This window comes from Oryctolagus cuniculus, chromosome 11 (assembly GCF_051225735.1).
Source record: "Oryctolagus cuniculus isolate XC-2025 breed Fujian yellow rabbit chromosome 11, ASM5122573v1, whole genome shotgun sequence".
Classification (NCBI taxonomy): Eukaryota; Metazoa; Chordata; class Mammalia; order Lagomorpha; family Leporidae; genus Oryctolagus; species Oryctolagus cuniculus.
In genome coordinates this window covers 31,635,639-31,643,584 of record NC_142877.1, presented here as the reverse complement: position 1 = coordinate 31,643,584, position 7,946 = coordinate 31,635,639, and the positions used below count along the sequence as shown (strand labels likewise).

The 7,946-nt window shown below is 42.8% G+C and overlaps 1 pseudogene; it reads left to right on the top strand.

Moving 5' to 3' along the window:
* The first annotated feature begins 6,333 nt into the window (after positions 1–6,333).
* On the top strand, positions 6,334–6,474 carry LOC127491261 (U2 spliceosomal RNA; annotated as a pseudogene).
* The last annotated feature ends 1,472 nt before the right edge of the window (positions 6,475–7,946 follow it).

Sequence of the window (7,946 nt, the reverse complement as noted above, 5' to 3'; positions counted from 1 at the left end):
ATGTGGTTCTGCATTTCTAACATCCCAGGAAGGTGAATGTCTGCACTTTGAGTATAAAGGAACCATGGTAGACAGTAGAAGTGGAAGACTGTAAGCTTCATAAAAATGGTGACTTTGTTTTTATTTACTACTGAATTACCAAGACTTCTAATATCACCCAGTCTATAATATGTTTCCTACAATCATTTGTTGATTTTTGAAGAACATCTTCCAAAAACTTGGAAAATTGATGCATAAACTGCTACTAGGTCTTTCTAAGCCATTATCCCTACCCAGGCACAATTATGACCCTTTGAGCCCTTTCAATACTATTTTTTTTATTTGACAGTTATAGACAGTGTGAGAGAGAGACAGAGAGAAAGGACTTCCTTCTGTTGGTTCACTCCCCAAACAGCCACTACGGACCGCGCTGCGCCGATCCAAAGCCAGGAGCCAGGTGCTTATCCTGGTCTCCAATGCATGCATCCTCCACTGCCCTCTGGGGCCACAGCAGAGAGCTGGACTGGAAGAGGAGCAACCGGGACTAGAACGCGGTGCCCATATGGGATGCAAGCGCTGCAGGTGGAGAATTAACCAAGTGAGCCAAGGTGCCGGCCCCAATACTATTTAAAACAGCCAATGGATTCTGGAAGCTAAAAATGAATGTGATACACACATATACTTTGAAACTCTAAAGTTACAGAACTCTCTTCTCCTTCATTCCTTCAGATTATTGGGAGAACAGCACAATAACTCTGTTGAGACATCGCTATTTAGATCAGACATTTTCTTTCCAAGGGCACAAAATTTTGCAATTGGAAGCATTATGTGCAAAGATTCTTAAATATTTAAACAAAATAAGCTGCAGCACCCTGGAAGTTTCTTGGATGGAACAAGATTAAGTCATATGTTGGAAAAAGAAAATGACATAAAAGGTATCCAAATTCAAAGTGAGATACAGAAATGAATGTTGAAATAAGATACTATTTTGTTGACACAATATCCTCCGACTCATTAGAAAACATAAAAGTAAAAAAAAAAAAGACTATGAAAGCATGAGATTTAGAACTGAAAGAGCTTCTAATTCTAAGTCTTTTCCTGAAACGTTTTATACCTTTTATTTTTATTTTTTTTATTTTTTTTTTGACAGACAGAGTGGACAGTGAGAGAGAGAGACAGAGAGAAAGGTCTTCCTTTGCTGTTGGTTCACCCTCCAATGGCTGCCCATAGCCAGCGCGCTGCGGCCGGCGCACCAGCAGGAGCCAGGTGCTTATCCTGGTCTCCCATGGGGTGCAGGGCCCAAGCACTTGGGCCATCCTCCACTGCACTCCCTGGCCACAGCAGAGAGCTGGCCTGGAAGAGGAGCAACCGGGACAGAATCCGGCACCCCGACCGGGACTAGAACCCGGTGTGCCGGTGCCTCTAGGCAGAGGATTAGCCTATTGAGCCGTGGCGCCGGCCACGTTTTATACCTTTTTAAAATGTTTCCTATTGTTTGCTATAGTCAGTGGTAGCTAAGAGTTCAAAGAAAAGGAGGGAAGGAAAACTTATCTCCAAACAAAAATGCTTAACTGGAGGACAATAAATCATAAAAAACACCCCTCACAGTGTGGACACTGGCACTTGCCAAGCCCAATCCCCTAACGGAGCAACTTCTCTGGAGTTCAGAGAATGCTTCTTGTAGCAGTCCTAGCCAGTGTCAATGGCAGTGGACTCCAATGCCAATCATCCGCCAGGCAGCAGCACTGCGGTGTCTGTCAGAGGCCCACTCTGTTCCCAGGAGAAGGCTAATCCCCATTCCCAATTTCCCCACATCTTTTCCCAAACCAGAACCTACTTCTGACCTGGACCTATTTATTCTGGCCTGATTTCTGCAGGTGACAATTAGCCTCGTGGAAATGACTAAATGCGTAGCTGAGATTTCCTCCTAGACCCACTGCTACCCAGTTCCCAATACTGAAGGTTTCTCTCGAGCCAGGGAGTTTCCATGTGACTATCCTTCTTTTTCCACAACAGAAGAATACTTGGGAAAAGTAAAAAGGGAAGAAAGAATAATATATCATCATCCATTGCTCTCTCTTCCAAATGGAAAATGTCCTATGCTCCAGACAAAGGAAATGCAGGTGAGCAAGATCCATGGCTATCCCCAAAAACATAGATAACAAAAGAACTTCTTGCATCACCTGAGTACACACCGAGCCAGGTCTGCAGCTGAAAGAATGCATTCTAGAAAAAAATATCTCTGCAGTGAAAGCGGTTACAAGGGCCCAGAAATTGCTGCCTCCAGACAGCCATTTTTCCCGTGTTGAGCTCCATGGGACAACAATGGGGCAGGCTTGAAGACAAAGGCATTTTCGTCAATTCCTCAGCCATAGCTGGTTGGTGGGACCCCCAAGGTCCTGGTAATTATAACTCTCAACTCGCCCAGAAGCAAAAGGAATGTTCTATCAGAATGACTGTACCCTGATCCATTCTGCTGTGCCAAATGCATTCTGCTATTCTCGATTTTCTTTATAGGAACTCATCTTCCAGAACAGATGCCAGATCTGAACCTGTATGAACTGGAAGCACCAATGCGGTCACAGAAAGAACCAACTGATAGGCCAGTTCATGTGTCCCTCAAAAATATTTTCCATCTTCTACCCTCTCTTGAATTTAGACTCAGCAAATTTTGCAAACTCATATTTATGATTGGATCTAAAATAGGAAAAGAAGGCCTATGAATGCTTTAGTAGGAAATGCGTAAGAATTAGAAAAAATTGCTAAGAGCAATTAATTCCCTGAGACCATGATCACCTTTGCAATACTGAAAACATTTCAACAGTTCCATATAGAGTATTTTAAGGAAGGAGTCTAAAACCTCTTTTTGAAATAATAGGCAACATAGAGAATATGCACAATCAAAGGCATTCTGACAAAATGTATACTATCTGCAAAGTGATACAACATTTCCCCCATCTTTCCCATATCTGTATAAGTCTTTGATCAAGGGAGTGTTGTGATTACTGAATGTGAATCCTGCTATTAGAGACTTAAGAGATAGTATACTAATTGAGATCATTCATTGATAAGAATGACATACCAGGGGATTCCAATTCAATCCCATCAAGGTGGCATGTACCAATGCCATCTCACTATTCCAAGTGATCAATTTCAGTTCACAATTGATCATAATGAAAGGACTAAGAGTCAAAGGGAACACATAAACAAGTCTAGTACCTGCTAACACTAACCGATAGAATAAATAAAGGGGAGAGTGATCCAACATGGGAAGTGAGATACTCAGCAGACTCATAGAATGGCAGATGTCCTAAATAGCACTCTGGTCTCAGAATCAGCCCTAAAGGCATTCGGATCTGGCTGAAAAGCCCATGAGAGTATTTCAGGCATGGAAAGCCAAGACACGCTGGCAAAAGATCTCTGTGAGTGAGATCCCAGTGGAAAGAACAGGTCATCAAAGAAGGAGGTACCTTTCTCTGAAGGGAGGAGAGAACCTCCACTTTGACTATGACCTTGTCTAAACAAGATAAGAGTCGGAGAACTCAGAGGGCTTCCATAGCCTTGGAAACTCATGACTGGAGCATAGGGAGATTATTGATGCCATAGACAGGAGTGTCAATTGGTAAAGTCAACAACAGGAGTCACTGTGCACTTACTCCTCATGTGGGATCTCTGTCCTTAATGTGCTGTACATTGAGGCTTAATGCTATAACGAGTACTCAAACAATATATTTCACTTTGTGTTTCTATGGGGGTGCAAACTGTTGAAATCTTTACTTAATGCATACTAAACTGATCTTCTGTTAAAAAAAAAAGAAATTATCAATTCCCAACTTGACTCTCACTGGGATTAAACATGACAATAGGTCTGATCTGATTTCGTCATCATTTAAAAAAAATCATCTATTATTTTTCACTTTATGTTTCTGTGTGGGAGCAAACTGTTGAAATCCTTACTTAATGTATACTAAGCTGATCTTCTGTATATTAAGATAATCGAAAATGAATCTTGATGTGAATGGAAGGGGAGAGGGAGTGGGAAAGGGGAGGGTTGTGGGTGGGAGGGACGGTGTGGGGGGGAAGCCATTGTAATCCATAAGTCGTACTTTGGAAATTTATATTCATTAAATAAAAGTTAAAAAAAAAGAATGACATTCAAGATAAGCTCTAAAGGAGTAAGATAAAGCTCTAAAGGAGGATCCTGCAATCATTTTGTGAAAAATAACTAAATTTCAATAAATCCCATGAAAATTCCTAACCTAGTATTTTTGTTTGTTTCTTTTTTTCAAAATTTTTTTTTGTTTTGACAGGCAGAATGGACAGTGAGAGAGAGAGAGAGAGAGACAGAGAGAAAGGTCTTCCTTTTCCATTGGTTCACCCCACAATGGCCGCTCCGGTGGCGCGCTGAGGCCAGCGCACCACGCTGATCCGAAGCCAGGAGTCAGGTGCTTCTCCTGGTCTCCCACGTGGGTGCAGCGTCCAAGCACCTGGGCCATCCTCCACTGCCTTCCCGGGCCACAGCAGAGAGCTGGACTGGAAGAAGAGCAACTGGGACAGAATCCGGCGCCCTGACCGGGACTAGAACCCGGGCTGCCTGTGCTGCAGGTGGAGGATTAGCCTATTGAGCCACGGCGCCCACCTTGTTTGTTTCTTAAGGTTTATTTATTGGAGCCAGTGTTGTGGGGTAGTGGTCAAAGACACTGCCTGCAATGTTGGCATCCCATATGGCCGCCAGTTTGTGTCCACTTCTGATCCAGCTCCCAATTAATGGTCTAAGAAAGTAGTAGAAGATGGCCAAGTGTGTGAGCCTCTGTCAACCAGATGAAGCCCCTGGCTTTTCCCTGCCCTAGTGCTGGCTATTGTGGCCATCTGGGGATTGAACAAGCAGATAGAAGATTCCCTCTCTTTCTCTCTCTCTCTCTTTCTCTCTTTCCCTCTCTTCTCTCTCTCTCTCCCTTTCTCTTTATAAGTTTGACTTTCAAAATAAATACATAAATCTTTAAAGAAAGACATCTGCTGCTTTTCCATGCAGAAAGCTGGTTCAGAAGCAAAGACTTGAGGTTATTTTTATTTGTGCTGTAAATTTTAACACAGATATCAATAGGCTACTGACTTACTGATTTCTCTTGTCTTGGATCTCTCCTAAGGCACAGCTAGTTAGGCCACTCCCTGTGATGCCAGCATCCCATATCAGAGCACAGTTATAGTCCTGACTGCTCAACTTTCAATGTAGTTCCCTGGTAGCAGGCCTGAAAAAGCAACAGTTGGCTCAGGTGTTTGGGTCCCTGCCACACATGTGAAAGACCCAAATGGAGTTCCTGGCTCCTGGCTTCAGCCTAGCCTAACACTGGCCATTGCAGCCATTTGGGGAGTGAACCAGCAGATAGAAGATCTCTTTCCCTCTCTGTCTCCATATGCCCCTGTCACTCTACCTTTCAAATAAAATGTCTCTTCTATAAAAAAGATTTCTGATAAAGCAATTTCCTTCAAGTTGTTGGTGCTATTTATATGTATCCGAGGGACTGGGAGAAATGCTCATCCTACATTGTATCTTTTCTAGAATAGAAAGAACTGGGTGTTGGCCATTAGAGCATGGATTTCTTTTCTCCTGGGTGGTGCCTTACATTCAAAGATGCAAAAACAGTTACAGGAGGGAAAAACAAACACCCAACTCCTCAACAAAGGGACATGCAAATGTTTTGTCTACCCACAAATGATGGGAGGAAAGTGGGGAGAGAGAGAGAGAGAATTTTTAAGGAAACTGATATTTATTTTCTGTCACAAAATGTTTGACAGTCTCTTCAAAAGATGGAGCGTCATACCCCTCCCCACTTCCTTGGAGGCTTGGCTTAATTTAGTGACTTGATCCAAATAAATAAAGCAAGGTGAAGCGACAGGGTATGAAACCAAATCAGAAAGGCCTCATGACTCCCTCTTTAGTCTCCTAGTCTTGCTTACTCTTATACTCTGGGGGAGAATAGCTACCATGTCATGAGGACACTCAAACAGCTACATGGAGAGGCCCATGGTGGTAGGGGCACAGATCAGAGGCATCTTAGAAGGGGACCCTCCAGGCCTAGGCAGATCCTCAAGGGACATCAACACTAGTTAACTCCCGAGGGCCTTTGAAGCCCATTGCTATGCTAAGCTGCTCCTAAGTTCCCCACCCACAGAAACAGGTGAGATAATAAGTGCTTTTTAGCAACAATCACACATTTTGGGATAATTTGTTTTCCAGCAACAGACACTTAATACAGGGTCCATTTATTCATTCAAATTTCACTTTACATTTACCATTCTCCATAATTCAGTGTACAATGACATAGTCACAGTTGTTATAAAACCCATGTATCACTTACTTCTTGGCCTTTTGGCTAAGATCAAGTGCAGTTATCTGCTCTTGTCAGTTTAATAAAAATCCCTTTTAGTAGAAAGGGTGACAAGAATACTCTGCTTGAAGGCAGAGACAAAGGTACTGATAGGTTAACATCCCAAGGGACATGCATTGAATTGCCTGCAAAGCCAGAAGTACACCACAGACCTCCAGAAGATGAAGTTAGTTCTCTTTCCAATATGTCGGTGGGCTGCAACCTTTTTTCTGCTGAGACATGGTATCAGAGTACAGCATCCTTAACAAACTGGCCATTTGCAACTCTATATACAAGTGTTGTCTCTAGTTCTTTCTTTATTTTTTTTTTCATTTTCTATTCTCTTTATATACAGAAGATCAGTTTAGCATACATTAAGTAAAGATTTCAACAGTTTGCTACCACACAGAAACATAAAGTGAAAAATACTGTTTGAGTACTAGTTATAGCATTAGATCTCAATGTACAGCACACTAAGGACAAAGATCCTACATGAGGAGTAAGTGCACAGTGACTCCTGTTGTTGACTTAACAAATTGACACTCTTGTTTATGGCATCAGTAATCACCCTAGGCTCTTGTCATGAGCTGCCAAGGCTATGGAAGCCCCCTGAGTTCACTGACTCTGATCATTTTTAGACAAGGCCATGGTCAAAGTAGAAGTTCTCTCCTCCCTTCAGAGAAAGGTACCTCCTTCTTTGATGACCCATTCTTTCCACTGTGATCTCACTCGTGGAGATCTTTCATTTAGTTTTTTTTTTTTTCCCCCAGAGTGTCTTGGCTTTCCATGCCTGAAATACTCTCATGGGCTTTTCAGCCAGATCCACATGCCTTACGGGCTGATTATGAGACCAGAGTGCTGTTAGGACATTTGCCATTCTATGGGTCTGCTGTGTATCTCACTTCCCATGTTGGATCATTCTCTCTCTTTTTGATTCTATCAGCTAGTATTTGCAGACACTATTCTTGTTTATGTGATCCCTTTGGTTCTTAGTCCTATCATTACGATCAATTGTGAACAGAAATTGATCACTGGGACTAGTAAGATGGCATTGGTACATGCCACCACGATGGGATTGAATTTGAATCCCCTGGTATGTTTCTAACTCTACTGTTTGAGGTAAGTCAGCTTGAGCATGTCCCGAATTGCACATCTCTTCCCTCTCTTATTCCCATTCTTATATTTAACAGTATCACTTTTCAGTTAAGTTTCTAGTTCTTTCTTTAAAAAAAAAAGATTTATTTTATTTATTTGAAAGACAGAGGTAGAGACAGAGACAGAGTTCTTCCATCTGCTGGTTCACTCCCTAGATGGCCGCAATGGCCAGAGCCGCACCAATCCAAAACCAGGAGTCAGGAGCTTCTTCCAGGTCTCCCACGTGGGTGCAGGGGCCCAAGGACTTGGGCCATCTTCTACTGCTATCCCAGGCCATAGCAGAACGCTGGATTGGAAGAGGAACAGCCAGAACTTGAACCAGCGCTCTTATGGAATGCCGGCACTTCAGGCCAGGGCGTTAACCCACTGAGCCACAATGCCGGCCCCTCTAGCTCTTTCTTTATCTCTGCCAGCTGAGAAATGCCATCAGTCTGGAAGTAAATA